This window comes from Muntiacus reevesi, chromosome 5 (assembly GCF_963930625.1).
Source record: "Muntiacus reevesi chromosome 5, mMunRee1.1, whole genome shotgun sequence".
Taxonomy (NCBI): domain Eukaryota; kingdom Metazoa; phylum Chordata; class Mammalia; order Artiodactyla; family Cervidae; genus Muntiacus; species Muntiacus reevesi.
In genome coordinates, this window is record NC_089253.1 from 36,445,556 (window position 1) to 36,463,811 (window position 18,256).

The 18,256-nt window shown below is 44.8% G+C and overlaps 1 pseudogene; it reads left to right on the forward strand.

The window, feature by feature from the left end:
- The first annotated feature begins 4,756 nt into the window (after positions 1-4,756).
- LOC136169274 (pregnancy-associated glycoprotein 1-like) lies at positions 4,757-18,256 on the forward strand (annotated as a pseudogene).

Here is an 18,256-nt window from a genome sequence, read left to right on the forward strand (position 1 = left end):
GCACCCTAGCACAAAGCAGGGGAGCTGGGATCTCACACTCCCACTAGCACCTGTCAGCCTTCAACTAATGGCCACCTGGTGTCTATGGACCCTTGTACTAGATCCTCCAAAGACAAATCAAATGTGACCCTACGCTCAAAAGTACATGAAAGTCAAGGAAAATGCAACCTAGATAATGTTGAGGTGCTCTGCACTGCCTCTTCCCTCTCCAGCATCACATTAGATCACACCACAGTAGGGGAAAGAGCTCCTCTGGTCTCTAGAGGTAACTTTCTCTTTTTTAATTTATTTTTGTTTTTATTGCAGTGTAGTTGATTTCCACCTGCCAGTCCAGTAGATGCAAGAGATGTGGGTTTGATCACTGGGTCGGACAGATCCCCTGGTGTAGGAAATAGCAACCGACACCAGTATTATTCTTACCATTACACACACACACACACACACACACACACACACACACACAGATACATACACCCATTCTTTCTTAGTTTCTTTTCCCATATCAGTTACTACAGTATATTGAGTAGAGTTCCTTATGCTGTATAGTAGGTGCTAGTGGATTATATTTTTTATATTTACTAGTGTATGTACATTAATCCCTAACTCTCAGTCTACCCCTCTTCCCCTAGGTTTCCATTGGTAATCATAAGTTTGCGTTTGAAGACTGGGGATCTGTTTTCAAGATATTGTTTCTGATGAACTGGGATAGGCCATCATCCAGAGGCAGGAGTACTTTCACCTAAGTGGAGAGAAATTCAGCATAGCACTTAAGTCTTCATTCCTCCAAACAGAGACTTACACACATTTCTTAAGAGATGAGCAGGGCCAGGTGTAATTTTTTGATCAAGTGCTCCATCAAGACAAGCCAGGCTGTCTCTAGGTTGGGCCACATTCATGTCACACCACAGGCCCTCACACTTGCATCCCCATTGACCTTGGCATTGCCTGTGATAAGACTCCACGAGGTCAAACAAAGCTCTCCAACCCCTAGCGTCAACTAGACATGAGAGAGAAAAACCTGCCTCTCCTCCAGGCAGCAGTCCTGAGGCAGCCCCCAGAGCAGCTGGAGGCCAGACAGTCTCCATTCACCTCACTCAGGCCTAGAGGCCCACAAAGGCTCCAGGTTGGACAGCCCTCTATAGCAGTCACACAGCTTTTGAGAGGTTGACTCAGGACTCAGACTTGCCAGAGTCCAGTCCCTGATTTGTCACTCACATCCCTTTGTCCACAGAAACATCAGCCAAGCACCTTCTGCTCTCTTGGCCTTGATTCTTCATTGGCAAAGTCAAAGAAGGAACCAGATGATTCCTCAAATCTTGAAATGACCCTGAGGCAACTCTCAAGGCCAAGATAAGCTCCTCACATACAGCAGGTGGAACAGGTATGAACTTGAGTCCAAAATACCTGATTGACTTTGCCAACTAAACATTGTCCCTCACCATCTGACACTACCAGGATGGAATCACTAGCCACGGACGTCACTGCATTTCAACATAGCCTGTGAAGAGTTTAGGGTAGAGGTCAAGAATGAGGCCCTCGGTGCTCTGAGAAAACTGGCAGAACATTCCATCAGAGAAATTTTTACAAAGGATTTTGTATCTCATATCTAGAAAAGCATCATTGAGAGAGACATCTGCACCTCGTAACCAGCAGCAAGCTTCTGCCAAAACATGTGCTTGACTGCATGTACCCCTTCACCAAATCATGCGTGCACTGAACTCCCACACACACCTCTTAGACACCGCTTAGGCAATGTTCAACAGAGCTTTGTGAGAAGCTGTCTCCAAACTACAGTCCTCCACTTAACCCCAAACAAATCTTAACTCTCACATTGTGCTCCTCTCAACAACTTTATATAAAACTTAATAGCATGTCAGTCAGTCAGTCAGTTCAGTCACTCAGTCATGTCCGACTCTTTGTGACTCCATGAACCGCAGCACTCCCAGCCTTCCTGTCCATCACTAATTCCAGAGTTTACCCAAACTCATGTCCATTGAGTCTATGATGCCACCTAAGCAACTCATCCTCTGTCATCCCCTTCTCCTTCTGCCTTCATTCCTTCCCAGCATCAGGGTCTTTTGCAATGAGTCGGCTCTTTGCATCAGGTGGCCAAAATATTGGAGTTTCAGCTTTAACATCAGTCCTTCAAATGAACATCCAGGACTGATTTCCTTTAAGATGGACTGATTGGATCTCCTTGCTGTCCAAAGGAAGCTCAAGGGTCTTCTCCAACACTACAGTTCAAAAGCATCAATTCTACTGTGTTTAGCTTTCTTTCTTCTTTCAAGCTTTCTTTATAGTCCAAAACTCACATCCAGACATGACTACTGGAAAAACCATAGCCTTGACTAGACAGACCTTGTTGACATAGTAATGTCTCTGCTTTCTAATATACTGTCTAAGTTGGTCATAACTTTCCTTCCAAGAGGTAAGCATCTTTTAATGTCATGGCTGCAATCACCATCTGCAGTGATCTTGGAGCCCCCCAAAATACAGTCTGTCACTGTTTCCACTGTTTCCCAAACTATTTGCCATGAAGAGACAGGACCAGATGCCATGATCTTGAATGTTGTGCTTTCAGCCAACATTTTTACTCTCCTCTTTCACTTTCATCAAGAGGCTCTTTAGTTCTTCTTCATTTTCTGCCATAAGGGTGGTGTCATCTGCATATCTGAGGTTTGATATTTCTCCCGGAAATCTTGATTCCAGTTTTTGCTTCATCCAGCCGAGCGTTTCTCATGATGTCCTCTGCATATAAGTTAAACAAGCAGGGTGGCAATATACAGCCTTCATGTACTCGTTTTCCTTTTTGGAACCAGTCTGTTGTTCCATGTCTAGTTTTGATTGTTGCATCCGGACCTGCATACAGGTTTCTCAAGAGGCCGGTCTGGTGGTCTGGTATTCCCATCTCTTTCAGAATTTTCCACACTTTATTGTGATCTACACAGTCAAAGTCTTTGGCATAGTCAATAAAGTAGAAATAGATGTTTTTCTGGGACTCTCTTTCTTTTTTTGATGGTCCAGCGAATGTTGGCAATTTGATCTCTGGTTCCTCTGCCTTTTGTAAAACCAGCTTGAACCTCTGCATGTTCACAGTTCACATATTAGTGATGCCTGGCTTGAAGAATTTTGAGCATTACTTTACCAGCGTGTGAGATGAATGTAATTGTGTGGGAGTTTGAGCATTTTTTGGGATTGGAATGAAAACTGAACTTTTCGAGTCCTGTAGCCACTGCTGAGTTTTCCAGATTTGCTGACATATTAAGTGCAACACTTTCACCGAATCATCTTTCAGGATTTGAAATAGCTCAACTGGAAATCTATCACCTCCACTAGCTTTGTTTGTAGTGATACTTCCTGTGGCCCACTTGACTTCACATTCCAGGATGTCTGGCTCTAGGTGAGTGATCCCACCATTGTGATTATCAGTGTCATGAAGATCTCTTTTGTATAGTTCTTCTGTTTTCTTGCCACCTCTTCTTAACATCTTCTGCTCCTGTTAGGTCCATACATTTCTATCCTTTATTGAGCTCATCTTTCTGTGAAATGTTCCCTTGGTAAAAAACAAAACAAAACAAAAAAAAAACCCTCTAATTTTCTTGAAGATATTTCTAGTCGTTCCTATTCTGTTGTTTTCCTCTATTTCTTTGCATTGATCTCTGAGGAAGGACTTCTTATCTCTCCTTTATATTCCTTGGAACTCTGAATTCTAATGGATATATCTTTCCTCTTCTCCTTTGCTTATCACATCTCTTCTTTTCACAGCTATTTGCAAGGCCTCCTCAGGCAGCCATTTTGCTTTTTTGCATTTCTTTTTCTCAGGAATTGTCTTGATCCCTGACTCCTCTACAGTGTCACGAACCTCTGTCCATAGTTCATCAGACACTCTCTCTATCAGATCTAGTGCCTTAAATCTATTTCTCACTTCCACTGTATAGTCATAAAGGATTTGACTTAGGTCATACCTGAATGGTCTAGTGGTTTTCCCTGCTTTCTTCCATTTAAATCTGAATTTGACAATAAGGAGTTCATAATCTGAGCCACAGTTAGCTCCCAGTCATGCTTTGCTTGACTGTATAGAACTTCTCCATCTTTGGCTGCAAAGAATATAATCAATTTGATTTTGCTGTTGACCATCTGGTGATGTCCATGTGTAGAGTCTCCTCTTGTGTTTTTGGAAGAGAGTGTTTGCTATGACCAGTGTGTTCTCTTGGAAAACCTCTATTAGCATTTATCATCAAACAAAACACCCCACACATATTCACTCATTAAAGTTCTGTTATTATTATTCCCTATCTAAAGAGGGGAAACATGAGGCACAGAAAGAGCAAGTGACTTGTCGAAGGTCACAGAACTGGTAGATGGATGGAGTAGGATTGAACCAAAGTCATCGCTCTCAGTGTAGAAATCAATGGCACCCCACTCCAGTACTCTTGCCTGGAGAATCCCAGGGGTGGGAGAGCCTGATGGGCTGCCATCTATGGGGTCACACAAAGTCAGACACAACTGAAGCGACTTAGCAGCAGCAGCAGCAGCATCGCTCTCAGACACTGTGTTTTTATCTGTTATGCTCTGCTCACTCTCATTTTGTACATCATGTCACATGCCTTTAACTCAAGTTCAATTTCTCCCCTCCAGGTCAGAAAGAACATATATCCCACTATTTTTTTGTCCTCCATAGACTCCTCTGAATTTTACAAACTATTGTGGTGTCAAAAGGAAAATGAAGGGGGGTGGTGTTTGTGCAGATACCGTGATGTCACCATTATATCCCAGCTCCCCCAGCCACAAGGTGATATGCCAGGGCCCACTGTCTCTGGGCAAGTCACAGAGGCACCCCTCCCAAGCCCCAGGTGGAACAAAGGTCTGTCTTAGGGGATCACACCAGCATCTATGAAGGGCATGTGCTCAGGGATCAGACCACAGCACCCACGGACCTCCAGTCAGAAGTTCTGCCTCTTCCTGCAGACGTGACAGGAGGAGAACCAGCCTCAGCGTGGACCACCCGTCTTAACCCAGAGGAGCTTCCTCCTCCTTTTCATCCAGGCACTTACTCCTTTGCCCACTTTCCCTTTTAACTTCATTTAACTTTGCCTTTGAAACGCAAGTAGGAAGCAGAGAGCTGGGAGCTTTCTTCAGTGGAGTTCTAGAATGCCACAAAGCTATTCACTACCACCCCTTCCTAATCTAGAGTATTACCTTTTGACTCCTTCTTCCATAGGCTCTGAAAACTGGAAGGAAATTAACATTTTCAAATATCACACACCTGCCCCAGTCTAAGCAAGATGCTGGCAAAGAGCAAATGACAATGGTAAGTTAATAACAGAAGCTGTTAGCAAATTAAAGTGAAATCTACTTGTATCCCATTTAACCTTTTCATTGTTCTACTCTGAAAATTTGCCATAGAGTAAATGTAGGTTTTCTTTAAGGTGGAAACTCTTAGAGACTTGATGTTGGTCTTTATGCCCCTGCTAAAGTCTTGATTCTTCAGTGTAAACAACCCTCCACAATACCTGTCCTCACTCCCACTTCCTCTTGAAATGGAATTTTGGAAGCTGGTGGCCATGACCTTCACTCGGTGTCCAAAGCTTTTCCCATTCTGTTTCTACAGTTTCTTGTTTCTCTTAACCTGTTTAAACTCCTTCTTCTGTTTTAGCCTCACTTTCCATTTTTATCCTCCAATCTCCATAGTTTTACTCATCTACTCAAAGATTCCCACTGCCCACAGGATAAATCTCATGATCTTGAACATTGGCTTGAACCATCCTGGGTCCTGACCTTCGTTCCAGTTTTCTACTCTGTCCTCTGTGTATCATTCATTAGTGCTGTTGTCAAAGTTTTCAAGACTTTGTCCTAAACTCACGCTGGCTTATACGTCCATATTCCCTCAAAATTCATTAGGACCCGTGGCTTGTTTACACCCACATTACACAAATAGCAGTGACAGAGCTCACTCCCAGCAAATGCTTTGATAGTGTCAACTGAAAAAATTCTGCAACCTAAAAGTCAGCAACTCTGTTTGATGCAGCAAACTTTCTGAGAACTTCAAACCTCGGGGGGTGGTGGTCACCTCTCATAGCTCTGAGGGACTGCTCTGATGAGATCAAAGAGGAGCCAGGACATATAGGAGGTTTTTCAACAACAACAACAACAACAACAAAAAACCAGTCTTAGTGTGGTATTAAAGTTTCCCACTATTATTGTGTTACTATTAATTTCCTCTTTCATACTCATTAGGGTTTCCCTTACATCTTGTGGTGCTCCTATGTTGGGTGCATATACATTTGTACTTGTCATATCTTATTCTTGGATTGATTCTTTGATCATTGTGTAGTGTCCTTCTTTGTCTCTCTTCACAGCCTTTATTTGAAAGTCTATTTTATCTGATATGAGTATTGGAACTCCTGGTTTGCGTGAGTATTGGTGAGTATTGGTCTCCGTTTGCGTGAGTATTGGTCTCCGTTTGCGTGAAATATTTTTTTCGAGTCCTTCACTTTTAGTCTGTATGTATCCCTTGTTTTGATGTGGGTTTCTTGTAGACAGCATATATAGGGGTCTTGTTTTTGTATCAATTCAGCCTGTTTTTGTCTTTTGGTTGGAGCATTCAGCCCATTTACATTTAACGTAATTATTGATAGGTATGTTCACATTGCCATTTACTTTGTTGTTTTGGGTTCATGTTTATACAACCTTTCTGTGTCTCCTGTCTAGAGAAGATCCCTTAGCATTTGTTGAAGAGCTGGTTTGGTGGTGCTGAATTCTCTCAGCTTTTGCTTGTCTGTAAAGCTTTTGAATTCTCCTTCATATCTGAGTGAGATCCTTGCTGGGTACAGTAATCTAAGTTGTAGGTTATTCTCTTTCATTACTTTAAGTATGTCCTGTCATTCTCTTCTGACCTGAAGGGTTTCTATTGATAGATCAGCTGTTATCCTTATGGGAATCCCTTTGTGTGTTATTTGTTGTTTAGCCCTTGCTGCTTTTAATATTTGTTCTTTGTGTTTGATCTTTGTTAATTTGATTAATATGTGACTTGGGGTGTTTCGCCTTGGGTTTATCCTGTTTGGGACTCTCTGGGTTTCTTGGACTTGGGTGGCTATTTCCTTCCCCATTTTAGGGACATTTCCAGCTATTATCTCTTCGAGTATTTTCTCATGGCCTTTCTTTTGGTCTTCTTCTTCTGGGACTCCTATGATTCGAATGTTGGGGCATTTCACATTGTCCCAGAGTTCCCTGAGGTTGTCCTCATTTCTTTTGTTTTTTTTTTCTTTTTTCCTCTCTGCTTCATTTGTTTCCACCATCTTATCTTCTACCTGACTTATCCTCTCTTCTGTCTCCGTTATTCTACTCTTGGTTCCCTCCGGAGTGTTTTTGATCTCATTTATTTCATTATTCATTTTTAATTGACTCTTTTTTATTTCTTTCAGGTCCTTATTAAACATTTCTCGCATCTTCTCGATCTTTGTCTCCAGGCTATTTATCTGTAACTCCATTCTGTTTTCAAGGTTTTGCATCATTTTTGTTATCATTATTCTAACTTCTTTTTCAGGTAAAATCCCTATCTCCTCCTCTTTTGTTTGACTTGGTGGGCATTTATCATTTTCCTTTACCTGTTGGGTATTTCTCGGCCTGTTCTTCTTGTTTAGATTGCTGTGTCTGGAATGGGCTTTCTGTATTCTGGAGGTCTGTGGTTCCTTTTCATTGTGGAGGTTTCACCTAGTGGGTGGGGTTGGACGATTGCCTTGTCAAGGTTTCCTGGTTAGGGAAGCTTGTATCGGTGTTCTGGTGCGTGGAACTGGATTTCTTCTCTCTGGAGTGCAATGGAGTGCCCAGTCATGAGTTTTGAGATGGGTCTATGTGTTAGGTGTGCCTTTGGGCAGCCTGTATGTTGACTCTCAGGGCTATGTTCCTGCGTTGCTGGAGAATTTGCATGGTATGTCTTGCTCTGGAACTTATTGGCTCTTGGGTGGTGGTTGGTTTCAGTGTAGGTATGGAAGCTTTTGAATGGTCTCTTATTACTTAATGTTCCTTGTAGTCAGGAGTTTTCTGGTGTTCTCAGGTTTTGGGCTTAAGTCTCCTGCCTCTGGATTTCAGTTTTATTCTTCCTGTAGTCTCAGGACTTCTCCAACCATACAGCACTGATAATAAAACTTCTAGGTTAATGGTGAAAAGATGCTCCACTGTGAGGGACACCTAGAGAGGTTCACAGAGTTACTTGAGAAAGAGGAGAGGGAGGAGGGAGATAGAGATGAGCAGGAGGAGAGAAAGGGGGAATCAAGAGGAGAGAGACAGATCTACGCAGTTGTTTGTTTCCAAAGTGTTCTCCATAGCCCAGACACCCACAAAGAGTCACAGAATTGGATTGGGAAGAGAAGGAGAAAGGGGGAAATAGAGGTCTTCTGAGGTAGAAAACAGAGAGTCAAATTTGGGAGAGAGTAATCAACACACTCCTGAATAAAAATGGGAGCTGAATATTGGATTCTTAAATGTCCAAAATTTATATCACATACTGAAAAACAAAGATTAAAAATCTAGAGTAGAGGTTAGACTCTTAAAACTACAATATTAAAAACTAAAACACAAAAAATTTTGGAAATATACATGAAGTTTGGTTTAAAAATAAGGTTCCCCCTTTTTTGTTTTTGCAAGGTTATAGAGAAATGAAAATGAAAGTTAAGGAGCAGTAGAGGAGGAATAGAGGACTTTAACAAAATAAGAGAAAAAAAGAAAAAAAAAAAAGCAAGAAAAAAATTTTTTTTCCTAATTAAAAAAAATCTTAACAGTATATGAAAATGAAAGTTAAGGAGTAATGGGGGAGTAATAGGGAGTTTTAAAAGACATTAGAAGAGAAAAAATCAAAAAGAAAAAAAAGAAAAAAATTTTTTTCTAATTAAAAAAAAATAAAGGTCAAAATAGATCTTGGAATTCCTCTGGAGCTGTTGCGGTCAGTGTGGGTTCAGTTCAGTTTCAGATAACTCCTTGTTCCAGCTTACACTTGTCGATATCTATAGGCCCCTTCCAGGGTAGTCGGTGTTCCCTACAGGGATTTTAATCTCTTGCACTGGTCCCTTCTGAAGCGGTTCCCTTTGTTTATTTGGCTTCTGTTTGCCGGTCTCTTCAGTGTCTAATTTCCGCCCTGACACAGGCGGGCGGAGGTGGTCTCTTGTTCAGGTTCGCTGGTTCACTCCTGCTGCGGGGAGGGAGGGGCGCTGCAGGCAGATATCGCTGTGTGTGGGGAGCTCTCACGGTGTTCTGGCCACACTGGGTTTGCCCCGCTCACGGGTGTGTGGTCTCCCCGTCAACGCTGCTCAGGCTCCCGGCTGCTGTATATGGAGCGGGCCCTGCGTTGTGGGCCGCTCCTGTTTTCGGGTATTCCACAAAAGCGCCTACTCGGTTGCACCTGCGTTTTGTGCATTCCCCGGCCGAGCAGTACACAGCTAGTGCGGATGTAGGTGTGGTCCTGTGGAATAGCACTTTTCTACATTTTATTCTACATGTCCTCTCTGTTCTCTCTCTGCTTCAGTGTATATGTCTATGTCTGCATCTCTGTGTCTCTCTCACTTATGTCTCCATCTCTTTGTAAGCCTCTGTGAGTGCAGAACTCTTTGTGTTGTTTCCTTTCCTTTTAATTTTTCTTTTGTCTTGTCCTTCCTTCTCGAGCCTCTTAATTCCTTATTTTGTTCCCTATCTCCTGGATTCTTTTTTCAACCCTTTCTCCTATTTCAACATGGAGAAGGACAGAGCTGCTTAAACATTGTTTTACATGTGACGAGCAGTGTAACCACAGCCAACTCTCAATCTCCCTGCATTTCAAATTCCTCCCCTGCAAAAAGAGGATATAGTGGGATGTCAAAAGCAATCCTAAAGATTTTCATTGTTGAGACTTCCTATTATCAGGTACTTTTTATCCATCGGATTTCCCTGGTGACTCAGAGAGTCAAGTGTCTGCCTACAATGTGGGAGAACTGGGTTCAACTCCTGGATTGGTAAGATTTCCTGGAGAAGGAAATGGCAACCCACTGCAGTATTCTTGCCTGGAATATCTCATGGACCAAGTAGCATGGTAGGTTACTGTCCACGGGATCACAAAGATTCAGACATGACTGAGCGACTTCACTTCACTTCACTTTATATCCATCACTTCAGTGATCCCGCAAATATTCTATTTGGAGGGTGGGAATTGTTACACTCCACCTTTTTACCAAGGGAGAGACTGAGACACCACATGGTCATATGGCTTACCAAAGATTATGGAACAGAACCTGTATTCAAACATATGTCTTTGTCATGGTACATGCATAAAATTCTGATAATAAGATGACTCATAAAAATGATTGGAAAGTACACACTGCCATTACAATGACATTTATACCTTAACAGAGACAGCTAATTGTCAATACCTCTAATGAAAATGAAGACCATGGGAGAACCTCTCCATGAAAAAGAAACTGCTGAACAGTTTCCTGAAGGAACATGCTTATAGACTGTCCCAGATTTCTACTGATAACTCAAATATAACTTCTGTACCCATAAGGAACTTCCTTGATGTGAGTGTGTTGGGGGGATGGTGCTCCACTTGCTCCCTGGGGTGTGGCCTAGCATTGGAGTTCTTCTGGAGGTGGCAGGTGGGATGCTGGAGCTGGGACTCCTTCAGGAGGCAGAAACACTGGGAAACAGGGACCCCACCCACAGGAGAAGGCATTCTCATCCTCAACACTTGGTCTGTGATGACTGGGACCAGCAATGACCAGGTGGCAGGTAAACATCCATTTCTGTGTCAAAGATGTGTCATTAGTCTGAGGGAGATTGCTCCTTCTGAACTAACAGTGCCACTCAGTTACAGATGAAGAGTGAGCCATCTCTGGTCAAAGGATAAAGCCAACTGCAAAGCAAGTGTTAATCCCCAGGCAGAGGAGTTCAACTTCCACAGATGCAAGAACCACAGCAGTAAATGTCACTGAACCCCTAATCTGTGTAAGGCCATAGGAATCTAACACTGTGATTATTTTTATTAGATATTTTAAGGACTCATTTTGCCCTCAAGAATGCCCAGGCCAGCGTGAGAAATAGGTAAAGAGTAAATACATGTCAAATGAGAGGGTGAGATGTGTGGTGTATACTGGATATGGTCTGAGTTTAGAGGGAACAGCTAGGGTTGATCAAGGTGGACCTCCTGGGGAAGGATGTGCCCAGGCTGGATTTGAAGAGGAGACTAGAGACCTCCTCAAATGAAGGTACTAGGACTTCCCTGGAGTCAAGTGCTTGTAGCTCTGGGCTTCCAATGCAAGAGGTACTGCTTCAAAGCCCGATCATAGGGCTAATATCCTGTATGCCACATAGCACAGAGAAAAACAAATGCAGGCACCTCTTGACAAAGGTTGTGAGCTTCACAGTGGCTGGAAAGTGATCTCAGGAGACATGTGACACCCAGAGGGAGGAAGCAGTGTGGGAATCAAAGGGAGCCAAGTCTGTACTAACCAACCCCCTTTTGGTCCCCGTAGTTGTCCTTTCTGGGTAACATCACCATTGGAACACCCTCTGAGGAGTTTCAGGTTATCTTTGATACAGGCTCATCTGACTTGTGGGTGCCCTCCAACTTTTGCAACAGTCCATCATGTTGTGAGCACAAGAACCTCCCAATCCATCCATCTTTTACTTCCCTGACACCCCTTACTCCACCTTTGGCACCTGTATGACCCTCATCTCTCATGTCTGCAGATACACGCAATGCCTTCAAATACTACTAGTCTTCCACTTATCGGGATATGAACACGCCCTTCAGTATCATCTATGGAACTGGGATAATGAAGGGATTTCTTGCTTATGACTCCATTTGGATAATGTGGAAACAGAAACTGAGTCAGGACTGACTACGGAGTGACTGCTGCTTACAAAACAGTTGCAGGACCAGCTGGCAGAGCCCATCTTTTTCTAACTCCCATAGATATTGGCCATCTTACCCACACGTTCCTGTCCCTGGGGAGACAGCGCCTGTGGTGACAGACAAACTCCCAGCTTAGCTAACCCAGAGAGTGCCTTGGGGTTTGGACTTGCAGCTCCCCTGCTCACGAGCAGCTCAAGGTGCATTGTTATTGGAGCAAGATGAGGGGAAATAGCACCCGTTTTTATATTCTCTGACTGTTCCAGGCACTTTCATGGTAATAACTTATTTAATCCTGCAGCAACCCCACACAGCAGGTACTCTGATGAGCTCGTGATACAGATGAGGAGACTGAGGTGTAGACAGCAAGGGTCTTGCTGAGGTCACATATGAGGTAAGTGGTGGAGCTGGACTGGCTTGTCAGGACTGAAGCTGGTGTAAGATGTCTGGGGACAGGATAAAACTAATCTGGGGACCCTGGGGGTGGTCAAGCACTTTAGATATCCAGGCTGGGAAAGGAAGCCAGAGAGGTTGTGGGACCTCATAAATGGTTTCTCACTCCAGGGGCCTTTCAGAATCTAATAAGTCCTTCCCCCAAATGACCTCAGTATTTCCCCTCCCTCTTTTAATCTCTCTCCCACATACACACTCACACAAAGACACACATATCCCCAAAGTGTATTTCCCAGAAGCTTATGTCATAAGAACCATGCCAACAACATTGTGTAATTGGCGTCTGCCATCCTGGGCAGATGCAGATTCCAAAATACATTGCAATCAATTCAGTCCATTTCTATCATCAGTCATGGTGACGCCAGTAGAAGGCTCTCCTGCTCTCTACTCTTTGTCCTGAAGGGGGCACCATTGGGTCCTGACCTGAGTCTCTTGGCTGCCCCACCTGGACCGAGGGCTCGAGGCCAATTTGACAGAGGAGCAGATGCTTTAAAATCCACAGCCCACACAAATAGAACCCAACTTTCCCTCCCATCATGATCTAACCATCTGAGGTCCATCGAAGACACAGCTTAGCCTCAGTCTTCTCTGAGGATCTAATGGCAATGCACCCCAGCCTAGTCCCAGCCCCACTTCCTAAATCTTTATGTGGGAATACTCTTCTCCACACAGATTGGGGACCTTTTTAGCACTGACCAGCCATTTGGCATAAGCTTGGAGCTGAACAGGTTTGACAATACACCCTCTGATGGTCTCCTGAGCTTGGACTACCCCGACATGTCCATCAGAGGAGCCATCCCCATCTTTGACAACCTGAAGAATCAAGGTGCCGTTTCTGAGCCTGTGTTTGGCTTCTACCAAGTTAACTTGCCCTCTCACCTAGTTACCCTTGCCCTCACCTACTTGCCCTCTCACCAATTAACTGTAAGATGCTTTCTGTTGCACAAAAATTATTGAACACTTGATACAGAAGTATCATGAGAGATAAACTAACCCAGGATAATTAAGGCCCCAAGGCCTCACCTTACTTCACCACTGGTTTTTATAAATAAAGTTTTATTGGAACACAACTGTGCCCCTGGGCTCAGGAGAAGCGGCTTTGTCTAGGGGTGAGGAAAGGGGAAGACCAATGGAATGTGTCAGGATACAAGTTAGAAAAAAAGGCAACAGGATTTGCTGGTGGATTTGATATGGAAGGAAGGAGAGGGAGGACAGAAATAAACCTTCCTCACTATTAGTTCACTGGGAACCAAATACTGGCTGCCCAACATTCAGGAGCCAGTGAAAAATGAAAGTGTGGGAGCCCTTGTTCAACAAGTATTGGGAATTTCAAGACAGGGATAGCAGAGGTGGGGACCCTGACTGTGGGGCCCCATGGATAGCACAGGTCACAGGCCAGTGAAGCCAACCCTGGGTGACCAGAAGCCACACTCTTAATGCTTTCAGTCCTTGATTTTTCTGGAAAACTACAAGTTGGGCAAGGGGAAGGCCAAAACCCTTCATCACACTGTCCTCTGATGGTTTATCTGAGCACTCAGGTCTCAGGAGTTCCAGGGTCTCTGCAGAAGCCTGGGTGGGTGGAACCTGGCCAGGTGACTCAGCTTCTAACCTCTGTGCCACTCATTAGCCAGTTACCAGCCTCAACCTGGTTCTCAATCCCTCCTAGGCTCAATCTCTGCATCTGTAAATAGGGAGCTCATTAGGGCCTTGATGGGTAGACAAGCACAGCCCTGATAGTGCTGTTGTTACTGTCCCCCCCAAATCCCCTTCTCTCTTCTCTCCACAGATGCAGGGGGAAGGGCAGTGTGGAAATGTTTGGTGGTGTGGACAAAGGCTGCTACCAGGGAGAGCTCAAGTGGATACCACTGACCCAAGCAGGTGACTGGTGTGTAAACATGGACCGGTAAGCCTTTCCCTTTGAGGGTCACCTCAAGTGATACCCCCACCTCTGTACAATGACACAGGTAGACACACACAAATGCACTCGGAGACATACAGTCAACGGACATATATACCACTCACAACAACACATAGAGACACAGTCAGTCAGTCAGGTAGTTCAGTCGCTCAGGCATGTCCGACTCTTTGCAACCCCATGAACTGAAGCACGCCAGGCCTCGCTGTCCATCACCAACTACTGGAGTCCACCCAAACCCATGTCCATTGAGTCAGTGATGCCATCCATCCATCCCATCCTCCGTTGCCCCCTTCTCCTCCTGCCCTCAGGCACAAGACACGTACAAATACACAAGCAGGCACATATCAACACACAGGCTGACACATAAACACATACAGGCATAGATAAACATGCATAGCCAGTCAGAGACACACAAGCACACACAAAGAGCCACAAAGAAATATACACACAAATAAACACACAAACACAAAGATACACAAACCATGCATGGATCCATAATCACCCCAGGCTCCTCACCAGGGCTTTGACCAGGGTGCTTCACAGGGTCCAGAGAGGCCTTTGCAGCTGGGGGAGGACTGCACCCCTGAGTGTGAGGTGGGGAGCATGGTTAGAGGACTTTACAGTGTGGTAAAAAGAGGATTAGGGAGAATTTCCTCATCCTGAACAGAGTTATGATAAGATGACCAACTATCCAGAGCTACATGGGACCAAGGAATTTCTCAGTGCATATAAATGTTAGTTTAAAAACAGGAAAAGTCCTGAACAAATGGGGAAAACTGGTCTCCTTAGGGAGAAACTAGTCAGCAGTGGAGAGAGGTTAGTCACAGTCCTGAGACCTGGAAGCAACTCATAATAAAAGACACCACATGCAGCCATAGCTCCCTATCCTACCCCAGGCCCACGGTGCGGCAGGTGCTGTAACTGAGAGAATCAGGAAGGTGGGATACAGAAATGACTTGAGAACAAGGGGCAATGACTGATGGGTTTCTGCATAATACTCTAAAAGCTCGGACCTCCCCCCCCCCAAAAAAAACGCAATACCCTCAGAAAAATGCTGGCCTTTCCTTTTCCCCTGGGCTAGTCAGTTATAACGTGGCCAGGGCCTCAGTGTCTGAGCTGGGTGAGTGAACAGTGTTGGGAGACATGCTCTGCAAGGACAGCCGGTCTCCCCTTCGCCTATGAGGATCTGCTCCTCCTGGGAACCTCCATCTTCACTTTGTGTTTGACCCATTTTTGTTCGACACTGGATACAGCTCTCTGGATGATCCTCATTCATTATTTTCAGTCTTCATTCACTCATTGAACAGATAAACATTGTTCATCCACTATGTGCCAGGCACTCTAGTGAGGCAATGAGAATAAACCTTTCCCTCACATCTAAGAAGGCAGATGCACAAGAAATGACTCAGTCACATAGTGAACGGTCACTTTGGTACATGCCAGACATGAGGAAGGGTCTACAGAGAGTGACCAAGACAGGAGACTGATGCACACTGGGAGAAAGACTTCCCGGAAACCATGACAGTTAAGCTGGAATCTGGAAGAGGAGAAGAAATTAGCTACTCAAAGAGGAGGAGGGTCTTCCAGGAAACAAGACCAGCTTGTGTCAAGGTACAAGCGAGCCTGGTATAATCCAGTACTGCATCAAGGATGTTAGGGAAGGTGCTGTGATCAGAGCAAAGGAAAAGCCAGGGCAAGAGATGAAGAGTTGTTCAGGAAAAAGACAGTAGGTTAGGGGGCAATATTGGGGAGATTCAGAGTAACCTTGACACCTGCTTTGTCCTGATGTCTCGGCATCTCCATGAAAAGGAAGGTCATTGCTTGTTCTTGTGGATGTCATGCCATTGTGGACACTGGGACATCACTGATCCTTGGCCCAACAATGCTGGTCAATAACATCCAGAAGCTCATCGGGGCCACACCACGAGGTTCCAAGGTGAAGGGTTATGCCAAAGGGTCACGCCCAGTCTCCAGACACAACAAGGATCTCCAAGGCCAACCTCTCGCCCCCTCTCTAATAGCACTGTGTTTCATGTTTTGCGGTCAATACCCTGCCCTTTCTTATCTTCACCATCAACGGCATCAAGTACTCAGGGCCAGCTCGAGCCTACATCCTCAAGGTGAGGGGACAACCCTGGGGGGTGGTTCTCAAATTGGAACTTGCAGGATCTCTTGGGCTGCTGCTGGGGGGAGCCCGCCCTCTGCAGGCCATCTCGCACTATTGCAGATGCTGTTGAGCCCCTGAGCCTCTGTGGCTGGGCCAGAGCCTCCCACAACACCAACCACTTGAGAGTAAAGGTCCGTCTGGGACACTGATCATCCTGAAATAAATGTGGAGGCGCCACACCATGCTGGCATGGTGAAAGTCACAAGGAGAGCAGAACACTGAGGTCCTCAGTCCTCAGAGAGCTTCAATTCAATCAGAGCTCTCAGATGCATGAACACGGAATGTCAGCTCTAGCAGTCCCTGAAATAAGCCATGTGACAAGTAGAATGGCTGGGGACAGTCCCAGTGTGCTGTCCCAGCATAAATTAACAGTCTCCCTTCCCTCCGCAAAGTTATCCTGGTTTTAATGATAAGTTGCCTGGTTACCCTAGTTCCTGGCTGCAACTTCCCTTTGCTAAGCCCAGTTTCCCTTCTGTGAGTTAGAGTACAAGTCCCCTCGGTGGAAAATTGGATGCTAAGGTGAATAAAGGGTGCACAGTGACTGCTCAGCCCCAGCACAGGACGGTGGCTTCATGTCAGCTCCCAATGAGAGTTCAGAGCAGCTGATGGGCTCAAAGAGGGGTTTGAGGAAGAGAGGGAATTCCAGTAATTCTAACCCCGCAGTTCATGGAGCCATAAGGAGACCTGCTTGGGTCTAGGCTAATTTACACTGGATTCCATGGAAATTGCATCCCAAGGTCCTCTCAAATGGGCCTTGGGAGCAGATCAGTGGTGAGGAGGGCTACGGACCCACCAGTGGGGGTGGAGCACCAGAGTAATTCACCCATCCAAGCCTGGAGTGGCCAAAGAGGGTGAGTGTGGGTCCAAGGAATCTCCCCAGAGTGCCTGAGCAAAGTCTTAAAGAATGTGTTGTGAGCACTGCTATGAATGTATTTAAGATGGATAACAAGCAACAAGCTACTGAGTAGGACAGAGAACTCTGCTCAATGCTATGTGGCAGCCTGCATGGGAGGGGTGTCTTTGGAACAAGAATCCATGGATATGTATGACTGAGTCCCTTTCCTGTCCACCTGAAACTCAAAATATTGTTAATTAGCTATACTCCAAAACAAAAGTAAAAGTGAAACAAAAACATATTGTGGGTATGCAGGAGAAGAACCAGCATTCTCTGCAGAGAAAGCATGGGCCAGGATTCAGAAGGAAAGAAACAGAGTGAGGAGGACTCTGGGACACTCTTGCTCTTTTCTGAACAATTGGATTGAAGTGTGGCTGATCTTCAGTGTTGCCTTCACTTCTGTTGCACAGCAAACTGACTCAGTTACACACATACAAAAATATATATTCTTTTTCCTTTTCTTTTCATTACAGTTCTCTCAATGAATATTGAATATAGTTCCTTGTGCTATACACTTGGACTTTGTCGTTTATGAGTCCTCTGTGTATTGCTTTGCTTCTGATAATCCCAAATTTCCCTTCCTCCCATCCCCAACTCCCGGGCTATATGGCAACCACATGTCTTGGCCCTTTTCGTTTTTGGATGAACCCTCACATCCCCAGCTGCTGAGAAAATCACCTGATACTTTACCAAAAGAGGGAAATAAAACCAAGAAGTGTGCTGAGTCTGGATATCGAGAGCAGCTGTAGGTAAGGTCTCAGGCTGACTGGTGTGTGTCTTTGACTCCCCCAGGATTCTCGAGGCCACTGTATTAGCACCTTTCAAGGGGGCACAGAGGAAGATAACAACTCAAAGACCTGGATCCTGGGTGATGTCTTCCTGTGGCTGTATTTCTCTGTTTATGATGAAGGAAATGACAGGATTGGCCTGACTCTGGCATTGTAA